This window comes from Crocodylus porosus, unplaced genomic scaffold (genome assembly GCF_001723895.1).
Source record: "Crocodylus porosus isolate Cpor-Errol unplaced genomic scaffold, CroPor_comp1, whole genome shotgun sequence".
In the NCBI taxonomy this organism is placed as follows: Eukaryota; Metazoa; Chordata; order Crocodylia; family Crocodylidae; genus Crocodylus; species Crocodylus porosus.
This window is the reverse complement of record NW_017728934.1, coordinates 6,896,601-6,908,839: the sequence shown is the minus strand read 5'-3', so window position 1 is coordinate 6,908,839 and position 12,239 is coordinate 6,896,601.

The following is a 12,239-nucleotide window of genomic DNA, read 5'->3' as shown; positions in this document are numbered from 1 at the left end:
CCCATTTGCAGATGTGAAAACAGGCTCTAGAAGGAAAAGAGACTGGACCAAATCCACTACCAAGTAAGTGGCAGAGATGGGGATAGGACCTGGGAGTCTGGGCTTACTACATCCTAGGTGCATCTACACATGCGTGATCTAGCTGAGGATTGTCCTGCTTTGAGCAGGGGTTGGACTATATGACCTTCTGAGGTCCCTCCTGACCCTAACTTTCTATGATTGTAATGCACAGTAATAAACTCTGCCGCATATTGCCAGTACATACAGTAGGGCAGGGAGTGGACAGCTTTCCAGAGGTTCCACTTGCCCTGCAGATAGCAAGAAGCAGCACTGAGCCCTATGCAGACTACCAGTCTTAGCAGTGAGCCTTGTAGCCCTAGGACATGGCCTGGTGAATGGCAGGAGTCTCCCTCAGACAGCATTAATGGTGCTGAATTCCAAAGGGCTCCCCTGCCACCATTGCCCTTGAGGCGATGGCTGCACAGGTCACTGCTGGGCCACCTCTGCCATATTGTTGCTTGGCTCCTGGAAGAGAGGCCAGTTTGAGGCTACATGGACCAGAAGGGCAATGGTTAGCATGAGCTGGGGTTGGGGGGGAAGCCAAAGGGAGAAAGAAATGGGAAATGGCTCAGAGGGAAGGAGAAAGAGAACATAAGCTTTACCAGACCCAGCAACTCAGAGGCCTTTTCCTTAGAGTCCTGCTGAGCTCATAGCCCAGATGAGATCTAGTAGTGGCAAATTCCACTAGCTGACTATGCATCACATGGAGAGGCTTCCTTTTTTGTCACCTCTCAGTGTGTTGTCTCTCTGTTTCATTGCCTATCTCCAGTATTATGTGGCAGGGTAAGTGAGAATGTTGAATCAACCTTCCCAACAGGATGGAGGGAGAGAGAAGTCAATCCTCCTACCATAGGCCCATGTCTCCATTTGCAGCTCATATTGTGTGCCCTCCCCTCCTTGTCCTGGAATGGCTTGTGGTTGCAGCTCAGGTCCCAGGTACATCCAAAGGAAAACCGCTGTGCTGTTGTATGGATCACACACAACCTAACCTTGCATTGCCAGCAATGAAATAAGAAATGCAGGGGTCTCCTTACTGTTACTGGCCTGGACAGCCCAGCCAGTCTCCCACCATGCAACTATGGAGCTGAGGAGCAGGGAATGGCCTTGCAGGACCCCCTGCCTTGCACAGACACAAACGTTGTGCTCAGGCCTTCACTCACCTGCCCCTTTCCTGGCAGGGCAGCTAGGAGTCATGCTTTCCCCTGTGTTCCCTCCCAGAGAAAGCAATGGCTCACTCTGTCCTCAGAGGCAGATTGCCCCACTGAAAACAAACACTCCAGCTATTTACAGCATGTGCACAAGAAAGGCCCAGGCCCTAGCCCAAGGAGGGAATGGAGGTGGTTCCCAGGGCCACAGATCTTTGTTCTTCAACCGTTCCTATACATTTCAGGAAGTGATGGCAAAATGGCAGCAAAAAGCCCTCTGTCTGGCGCTCCCCGGCAGGGAACGTCTGTTTGCAATTACTTGCTCTTTTGAAAGCCTCGACCTTTCACTGTTAATTTTGTTCAGATCAATACTTTTTAGAGGGGATGGTGGTTGTTTTATTATGTTTCTGTGAATTTTTCCCTCTTTCTTTATTACAAAACAAACTATGACAATGGCATTTGCAAGGTCAGGAGTGAAATCCAGTGCTCTTATTTGAATTTTTGGAGGAAGACGGTTGGAGAGACGTGAGGCAGAGGGACTTCCCCTCCCTTTCTTCAGAAGGTGATTTATTTTTCATGAACTATGTTTAGGCAGTATTGGCAGAACCCAAAACTGCTGAGTTCTGTTAAATAAATATCGGGGGTTTTTTTAAATGGAGAACAGGATTAGTAAGTGAACAGTAAATAATATTTTGGTTTAACATACCTGATGGTTTCCATTCCAAGTTTTCCTCATTGGAGTACTGAATATGACCTGGAGGATATGTGTTGATGGTCCTAGAGAGACACCAGTCAGATTTGGGAAATTACTTCTTCTCACGGAGAAAACGAAAAATGAGGTTTGATTTTCTTTTTACTATTGCTTTGCTTCAAAAGTATTGCCTTATAATTTAACACATCTGAATTTTTTCTATGCAGGAAACATGTTGCTTCGGTTTTAGTCAATGAGTGAAAACTTCTAAATAATCTAAAGGGTTACCATAGGTGTAATGAGACCACCCGGGTGGTTGATGTGCTTCTTGGAAAGCAGTCGAAACATTATAGAATGGTCCATGAGATGAAAGGAATATGGCAATGCGGCCATTGGCAGTTGGATAGAGGTACTGAATAGTGGGTGGTATCAATACTGATTAAATGGGTGGAGTTATGAACTGATGAGGGAAAAGGCTCTACTCATTAACAAAATCTTGAAGGTGGGTTCTTGGCCATCTGCCGGTTCTGTATGACACTGACTGGCCTATCCTATTCAAAATCTATTCAGCACTGAATTCACCAAGGGCTAAATTTTAGCCCCAGAGAAGTTGATGAGAGTTTTGCCATTGACTTGAGTGGGATCAGGATTTCAGTGCAGGTAGTTATTTCCCACTGGCATAGTGAAACCTTCTGAACAGAATTGTAGGTGGTTGATTATTATTTAGTGATTATCAGACATTACTGTATGAATTTAACTGACTGAACACATTTAAAATTGCAGTAAGCAACACCAAGTGAGTGACTGGGAAAATTCAAATTGTGAAATAATAATTCGTCTACAATGCAAACGTTAGTCATCGTTAAGCAGCAAGAGAGAAAGGAAAGAGGGAAAGGAGTTATCCCCAGCTCAAAAGGTGCAGAAAATATATTGCTTCAAATTCTTCAAATCCAGATGTTCCACCCAAAGAAACTCTGTCCAGTGAAGTGAAGAAAGCAGAACATAAAGGACTGTGAGGGACATACTCTTAATGCCATTATCATTGTCATCGTCAAAATACAGCTGCCATGGTCACAGTTACAGGCCTTTCAGGTGCTCTTCTACATCAGCTGTCCCTGTTTCTTACGGGCAAAAGCCAGTGAAGCTCTATTGGTGACAAAAACGAAGATTTATCTTTAAGCAGGCTCTTGAAGCACTACCTCCAGCGTGGTCCTGGCTAAGCAATTTAAAGAAACCATCAAAGCACTTTGCTCTTGAACATTCTCCTCCAGATAGAGTTAAGCTCTTATCAGCCCACCACCAGGCGCTGCAGGGAAAAAAAATAGGACAATATGAAAGGGGCAAATAGAAGAACTAACACTGACTTTAAAAGAAGATGGTTGGTCATATCTGAGATATGAACTCATACGGCCTAAGAGCAGCCAGGCAGGGAAAATGTATTCCTGTTTAATGATACTGATTCAATACCTGAAAAGAAACAAGTGCCATATACTGAGTCGAAGTTGCCGATGATCCTGCCCAAGAAAGGGGAGAAGGGTCTCTCAATCACATGTTTAAACAGAAAGTGAAGTGGCAAAGATTAGGGAACTTCTTTCTAAACTCTTGGTTTGACTCACTGATCTTGAGCCTTAAAACTCGCCAAGAAAGAAATAAAAGCAAACAGAAGCCTAAAGTACTCTAAGGAAGTTCAAAAATTCCTCCAAAACCACCACTGGCCTTACCACTGGTTGACTGAAAAAAGGAGGATTGATGCCCCGGCTTTCTGAAGACGCTTGGTGGAACTCTGGGGAAGGCATTTGCATCCAGCTGCCACAAGTATGTTGAAATTTGCACTGAGCACAAGGAGGACTTTGATCAAAGCACAGCAGTCAAACTTAAGAAAAGTCCCCAGCTGCTCCTCCCACAGTACAGTCTGAAAGAGGGGTGTGACTGCAGCACTGTATCCCCTCTAGATCTGCCCCTTTCATGACATGGTAGCACAACACAGTAATCCCTTAGAAAAACACTGCCAGCCACATACTGGGACAGTGGATCTGTGGTCCATTCTCCCACAGCCTCCTGTGGGCTGTCCTTGTGAAGGGTCAGTGTTACTAAAGCTTCATCGCATTTTTTTCAGTGCATTTTATTAATACCTTCATGGCACACCTTCAGGACAGTGTCATGTTTAGTTAACTTGGGATGCAAGGGGCAATGGGAAAGCCAGGGACCTTCATGGCTGTTTGTCAGGCAGTCCTACTCCACCTGATCTACAGAGTTGATGCTGGGAAAGTTACATTCAGGTCCAACTACTATGGGACATAATGAGAATATGCCCTATATGGACTTGGAATGTCTATCTGCTCCCATACACAATCATCTCTCTGCGTCCTTGAACATCTGGCTAACTAATGAACATCTGGCAAGCTAGCTATTGCATTTTGAAAGTGTTGATTACTTATGCAATGACCTCCTGGTCTGTCATGGTGCAACATTTGCTTTATTTGGTCTTATTCTCCCACTGTCTCTTATTGGCCCAAGCAAGACTGTCTTGGGGACAGCCTGAGACAGCAAGGCCAGTGTCCAGGGGCAGAGAGAACAAACTGTTGGGTCCATGTAGAAGCTAGGACTTCAGAGGAAGAAGTAGGTTGGAGATGGAGGTGTGTGAAGAAACAAGTGACGGAGAGCAGGTAAGGTCACTAAAGCCAGGAAAGGACTTGGGAGAGCTTGTTGATTCAGACTGTGGCCTTGAACTTGCTCTCCCATATCCCAGGTGAATGTCCTTGTCATGAGACTATACAGTATTCCAGGGTGTGGGCTCTCAGTTCCTTCACATCCAGCGACTTTAACATGGATCTCCCACATTCTGGGTCTGTGTCTTAACGCCTGAGCCACAAAGTCAATAGGGTCTTTCTCTTGCCCAGGGGAAGCCTGGGTTGGTTATAGCACAGGGTTAACTCTGCAGTGAGGCATACTCCAGGAATCTGCAGCCACCCCGAGACTGGGTGAGTCTGTCTGCCCCTCACCTCTGTCACTGATCTGTCTTGGTGATACACAAATCTGCTTTCCTTTCTGGACCAGAGGTACCAGGCTATGTGTGTGCAGTTGCTTTCAGTGCATCCATCCTGGAGAAAGACTTTCTAGCTGGTTGTATAAGAGAGCAATCCAAGGCTCCCAGCTCCAGGCATGTATGATCTCCCTGCTGCTACCTGGGGCTTGTCTGGCTGATGGACAGATGGTGGGTGCATTGGCTCTGAGCAAGGTCCTGCATTCCTTTGACTGTAGTAGTCCTGCTGATGTCCAGAGCAGATCCAACTTTCTACATACACTCCATAGGAAACAGGACTGGCAGAGCCCAGTCCTTGTATTGGGAGGAGCCCAGCTCCAGTCTCTGGCTGTGGGAGGGAGAATGCAATGTCATGATGAGAGAAGGGAAAACCAAAACCCTGGCATTCAAGGTAGTCAGTCTGAAAGATAATATGAGTGAGACCTGAGACAGCTCCGGGAGAGAGCAGGGTCCTGTTCTGGGCTGTAGTTTCATGTCACCTCTCCTGGGTTAGCTGGTGTGTGAGGAAGGGAGAGGGCTGGGACTGGCTATGAAGTACTGAAACATACCAGCAAAAGTGGGCCAGTGCCAGATGTGAACCCTGGCACTCCCAGCTGCTTAGTGCTTGGCAGGGCAGGGATCCATCTCTGCAGCGAAGCCCTAGCCCCACCAGGCTGGTCCATCCACACCATGAAGCATCCCACACAACTCAGGATACTGGTGAGGCCTGTTCCTGTGGAATAGGGAGTGCTTGTGTGATTCCAGCCTAGTGCACACAGCTAGCTGAAGAGCTACAGAAATGGTGCTTGTGATGCCAGCTGGATGTAGCTGATGCCAATGTGATGTAGCCTTCCCATCCCAGGGACAGCTGCTGTTTGATGACTGCCGGAGGCATCGTGGCCCCTGGGAGGCACCACCAGCTAGGACTACAACCAGAGAAACGGTAGTGACTCCAAGCCAGCTCGACCCCCTGGGCTTTAATCTGGGGTGCAGACTGCATGGGAAGCAGGTTGATCTTGCACTCGGGGAGCAGGGGAAAGGAGCACTGAGTGATGTTAGTAGATCTCACCCTGAATGCCACTGGGAGAGGAGAGCAGATCCTGTACTGTGGAGGGAGCAGACTAGGTCTTGCTGTGTGAGAGGGGAGTGGATCCTGACTGAGGGAGCAGATCCAACATGACATGCCAGTGTTATGTGTTAGGAGGCAGTGCCCACATGGATCCATCTCCTTGTTTATCCATCCCAGGGTGCAGGATCTATTCACCCCCGTCCTCCTTTTTCAAGTGCCTCTAAGATGGGATGGGATGGAGGGGGAGAGGATATGACCCTGTACCATGTGTGAATAGAGTCTGTGCTCCAATGCAGTGGCTGACAGAGCGGGGTAAGGGGACAGATGCTACCAGCAGGGCTAGGCAATGGCACATCCTAGTTTCTCTCAGGGTTGCTCCTGAGCATCTACTTCCAGGGCCTAGCCGTGAGCACAGAACCCAGGATTCCAGCCACGGAGACATGAGGTTTCCCTAGGAGTGGGGAGGGGGAGAAATGCGGACTCTTTGGGGTGAGCTGGGAGGGGATTCTCTGCAGTGGGAGGCTTGGCCACAGTATCTGCCCTGCAAGGCTCCAGGCTAGCCTGTGTTTTTCTCTGTGTTTATTTATTTATATGGGAGAATGTAATAAAACTCCAGCAGGAAATGGAGGCGATTCCCTGACATTCCCCGAAAGCTGGGCCTGGAAAGGGGTGAACAAGGAGAGGCATTGTGCAGAGGAAAGCTAGCCCGCCTGCCAGGACTGGGTCCTTGTGCTGGGCCAGGCTGGTGGGGGGGAGCATGGGGGGCAGGCAAAGAAAGAGCAAACTGTGCTGCACACACCAGGGCCTGCTGCTGCCAGTGCTGAAGGCTCAGGGGCCAGGGCCAGAGCGTGCTTCTCAGCCTGCCCTCCCACCCCGCTCCTGCTGCTGACACTGGTACAGCCGCCATATCCAAGCAAAACACAGCGGGTAGGAGGGTTGGGAATGAAAGGGCTTCTGTGCTGGGAGCTGAGTGAGACACTGGAGGACTTGGCATGTCACAAAAATGGGGAATGGAGGAGACTCCCATCAGGGAACCTCTCACAAACAAGCTGACCTTCAGCACTGTGCTGGGCAAAAGAAGTACAGGGGTTTGAGAGGAGGGGGTGAGGTTTGAAGGGAAGGAGTGAGCTGTGCCAGGAAGCCACATGCCAGGTCAAGTGAAGAGCTCCCTGAGGGCTGTTATGGGATAGGGTGCCCCAGATCCCCAGTGCTCTTTCCTGCCCAGGGTAGGGGGTCGGACTCAACAACCTACTGAGGTCCCTTCTGACCCTATCATCTATGAAGCTGTGTGAGAGTTATTTTGCCACACCAGGTCTCCAGCTGCTGTGCTCTGGTTCTCCCTGCAGTCTTAGGGGAGCGGGAAGTTTCTGCTGAAACAGATAACCAGCCAGCCACTTACTCTGAATCCTAAAGAGGACAGTTTCAACACCCCACTGAGATGAACATGAGTCCTTCCTCTGCCCAGTTGTGCTGGTGGCTAAGCCAGACAGCAGACTGCGGGGGCACAGGAAGACAGGTGAAACCAAAAGAGCATAACACTACTTTTGCTTTCCGAGAATCCTCCAGTCCTGCTGGAACCAGAGGTGGACAGGTTTCTGCTACAGTGAATGGAAAGGGAATGCTGTACTGATGCTGCTTGATATGGAAAGATTGTGTGGATCTCCAAGCTCAGCATATATAAGCAAGGCTGCCTGTTGTCAGCATACAGGTGTCTCCAAGTTCTGGTCTAATGATGTGCTCTTGGAACGGACTGCTGGTTATGCCACAGCCTAGGTGGGAGGTTAGAAAGTTGGGTTCATACACAAATAGTGTCATTTGCATAGTTGATGCTTCGCTTCCTTTACATCAATCACCAATGATAGCCAATATGATTATTACCATAACTGGAGTGTGGAAGGAGCTTCAGGAGCATAGGAACTGTCTGCTCCTGGCCTGCTCAGCTATATTCTGGGCTGGGTAGGAGTTAGCTCAGGGGTGAGCAAACTGCAGCCCGCGAGCCGGATGCAACCCGCCAGGCCATTCTATCCAGCCCACGGAGCCCCTAAAAAATTTAGAAAAATAATATTTATCTGCCCCTGGGCTGCCTGTCATGTGGCCCTTGATGGCCTGCCAAAACTCAGTAAGCGGCCCTCCACCCAAAATAATTGCCCGCCCCTGAGTTAGCTGCTTTCTGCCCTGAGCTGAGGGATGCTGTTGCTGGCTGTGGATCCCAGCAGGGGCAGAAAGGGGCTCTGGTGGCTGTTCCCTGATTACCATTCACTAGCTTCTGTGGCAGGGAAAGGTGGCAAGAGCTCACAGCTCTAGTCCAGAAACAGTGAGGCTCCCTGCCCAGGGTAGTATGCCCCTGCTGTAATCTGGATACATGCTTTGGGTCTCATGAGGCTCTGGTAGGAACCTGTGTCCATCCATAATGCTGACAAGAACGTGTGTCAGCTGGAAATGTATGAGTCCCCATGAGGGGTATCAAGCCTTGCAGCTCTGTCACTGTAGAAGCCCCTTCGTCGAGACACGCTTCCACACTGCCCACATTCACAGCCCTGAAGATATCACTCTAATGAAGTCTGTGTGTGGCAAGGAGAGGGTTGGGGGTGGTAGGGCAGTCCCCATTCTTCCCCCCAGGATTTAAGCCAGAGCACCTGCGGGCAGGGGTTGGGCGCTCTCTTTTGTTGCTGGTAGATGACCACTCCACCCACCCTGCTCATCACCACTTGGGGCAACAGTCACACCTTGGCCCTGGGGCAAAGGCAGTGGGCCCCCAAGGCAGAGGGGAGCAGCCTTTGGTTGAAGGCTCCCTCAGTGCTCCCCACAGCCCCAGGGTGATGCATGTTCCAGGGCTGCTGAGAAGGCTATAAACAGCCTGTCGTGTTGCCCAGGCCCCCCCTACCATGGGGAACTAAAAGTATTGCAGGACAGGTGGGAACCGGAAAGGGAGCAGCAGTGGGGAGGTGCTGAAGGTGGCTTTCCCTGCCCAGCTCTCCCAGTCCTTCCTTCTCAAGCCCACACAGCTCCCAGCTGCTTCTCTCCCAGTAGAGTTTGCATCATTCCTGCCAGCTTCTCGTATAGAGCCCCTCCCATCTCCACCCCTCATTATGAACCTCCCCAGCCATTCCCTCCAGCCCTCTCACTACACAGCTTCCCACCAACTGCCCCAACCCCTCAGTAGAAAGCTCAATACCTTCCAATGGCATTGGTCTGAGCTCAGTATAGCTGTTGCCCTGCTCCTGATTACAGCAGCCCAGAGCCCAAAGGCAGGAGGGTAGCACAGTATAGATGAAGGTGCTCTTTGGCTCCCTCCAGGGAATTCCCAGCACTGAGGCAGGAGGTTTGGTAACTTTGAGCCTGATCCTTCCTGCACATGATCCTCAAACCAAGCAGCCACTGGTAGCTAGCGGCCAGCAGGAGCTCACATGGGGAAGGGACACCAGGGTCCTGAAGCAATTAGCTTTGGGCAGCAGGAGCTCTTCCTGCTCGCAAAGAACACAGACCTCCCAGCAATGGGGGGCCCTGATAACTTAGCCTGGGTTTTGCCATATATCTGCTTTACAGTTGCAGTTGGAGGCACAACCATGAATTGCTTGATGTTGGTGCTTGTCAAACTGATCTATAAGGTTGCATTAACATGCTTTTCAGGTTCTCATTAATTTATTGCTATTGCCACCTAAATAGGGTAGTTGGAAATGTTAATTTTTTTAGCAGAATTTTGTCCTTCCCCTTTGATATTTTATAAAGCTGATGCTCCTTATGATATGGCATGGCTACAGTATAACACATTGATGCTGACTAGTGGGATCTTGCCAGCTCTCAGGATTTGTGCGGCCTATCCTGAGGTATGGCAAGAGCTTTTACTTGGAAGCAAACTGTCCCAGTGTCCCAGTTCCTGGACACCCAGAAGGACAAACCTGTGATCACTTCCATCATATAGCAGCCACAGAAAGGAAAACAGAAGAATCTGCAAACCGTTCCAGTTCTCCAAAGTCCAGATCACACACCTGATAAACATCCCAGCAGGCCTCTGTTTGCCTTCAAGCCTTGTGGAAAAGCCTGGTTCTCCACTGAGATGTCCCGGTGCTGGATGACTCGCGCCTCCCGAGTCTGGGGGAACACCAGATCGCTAACGGGGGCGGGAATCCCCCAGTGCACTTCTGCCAGCACTTCCAGTTTTGCAGCTGGCACTTCCAGGAGGTGCATGGCTGATCTCAGGGGGTGCACAAGCACCCCCATGCGTTGCCAATGCCAGTGCACCTGGATATTCCCCATTTCATGTTGTCAGCGGAGCTGCTGTTGAAAGGGTTAAGCTCACAGATCTCCTCTCCCTCTCTCCCGCTTCCTTATAATTTAGCCAGCTGGGGGTAAAAAGGTCAAGGCCTACAGCTGGAGCTGATCATTCACAGAACCACAGAAATTAGAGAGGGAAATGTCTCATTATCAGAGGTTGCAGCAAGTCTACCCTCCAGGGGACAGTCCCCTCCTACTAATTCTCTATGCTTTGCCCAGTCCGGGTCCCCAAATCAAAGTGATGAAGCTTCTGTCTCTTATTCTGGAAATATCTTTACTCAGAAATGAGGCAACGAAGCTGCCCTGAGGTGGCCTCCTGTAGCCACTCCCAACATCTCCATCTCTGGGGGTCTGCACAAAGTTGGTCGGCGTGCCCCCAGGGCAGGTTTCCAGCTTTGGTGCATGCCGAGGTGGGTATGCTTGAGAGTGGCACCCTGGGGGACAGCAGGAGAATCCTTAGCAACCTTAGCAAGAGTCCAAGAGCTGACTGGGCTACAATGAGGGTGCATCCCACTCAATCTGACAGGGAGCTCCCCAAGGCAAAGGGAGACTCTGGACTCGCAAGGTTTTGAGGGTGGATATGTTCACTGGTCACATTCAGCTGTAAGAGTACTGAATGACTGCCACATGGCATGGTGCCGTTCCATGGCCCTACCCACCATCACCCCACACCAGCAGCAGCCAGAGTCAGAGATGGGTCAAAAATGGCTCCCTTGGTCAGCCTGGAGAGTTCTTTCTAATCCACTGGGTCAGTCAAAAACGTAGAACCTCCTTTCCCGTGACATAACTTCTGATCTGGGCTGCACGTGGGGCTAGGCCCTGTTGTAGCTGTCATTCAAGGGAGTTTTCCCATCATCTCCCATAGCAGTAGGGTAGGACATTCAGGTTGTGCCTTGGCCAGGCAGGCACATGATGTACACTGATGTACATGATGTGACTGTGACGCAGGCCCGTTCCTGGGCACTGAGCTAGCCCACAGTGCGATGCCCACCCAGCAGAAAGCTCCAGCAGGGAAAAGACTTCACATGGAAGGAGGGGGAGGCTGTGGGGGGCCTGGGGGCATGTGAGCACTGTGGCTTCACAGTTGAGACCTGGGTTTACAGGAATCCAGGCAGGGGCAGGAGCTGGCAAGGGCTAAGGAGCCTTCAAACAGAGAGGTGACATAAGCTAGTCTCAGTGTAAAGGAGCAATGGGCCTTGGGGGGCAGGGAGAGGAGAGACCTGGAGTCCATAGTCCAGGGTGGGCAATTATATTTGGGCTGGAGGGCCACTTAGGGAGTTTTGGTGAGCTGTCACGGATCAGGTCAGGTCTGCCCCCCAGCCCTGGGCCACAACAGCTCTCCAAAACTCCCTAAGTGGCTCTGCCCCACACTCGGCTGGGTGGCTGGGATGGGGGCATGGGTGGACAGGAAGTGGCATCTGGGTGTGGGCTGGGTGGGCAGAGCTGGAGCTGGGATTGGGATTGCTGGGCAGTGACAGTACAGGGCCAGGGCCCTGGGCAGAGCCATGATCTGCTCCCTGCACATCCCTGCAAGAGGCACTGGTTCCACAGCCAGGGGCATGTGAAAAGTGGATTGTGGCTTTGACTTAAGCTCCAGCCCTGCACTGTCACCACCTGCACTATCAGTGCCCTGCAATCTCAGGGTCTCCATGTAACCAGCTGGGACCCTCACAGCCAGGGTGTACGGCCAGGCAGATGGGATGGGGCCATGGGTAGGTAGGGTGGCCAGGGTCAGGGCTGGGATAGGGATCATGGGACCATGATAGTGTGGGGCTGGGACCTGGGGCAGAGCCACAGTCTGCTCCACACATGCCCCTGTCTGTGGAACAAGCACCTGTCGCAAGAGCATACAGGGACCAGATCACTGCAATCTCAATCCCAGCCCCTACCCTGGCCCTGGCCCTGGCCCTGCTCCTGAACACTACCCCCACCTGCCCAGACCCCCACGCCATCCACCCAGCTGCGTGCCCTGCCCGC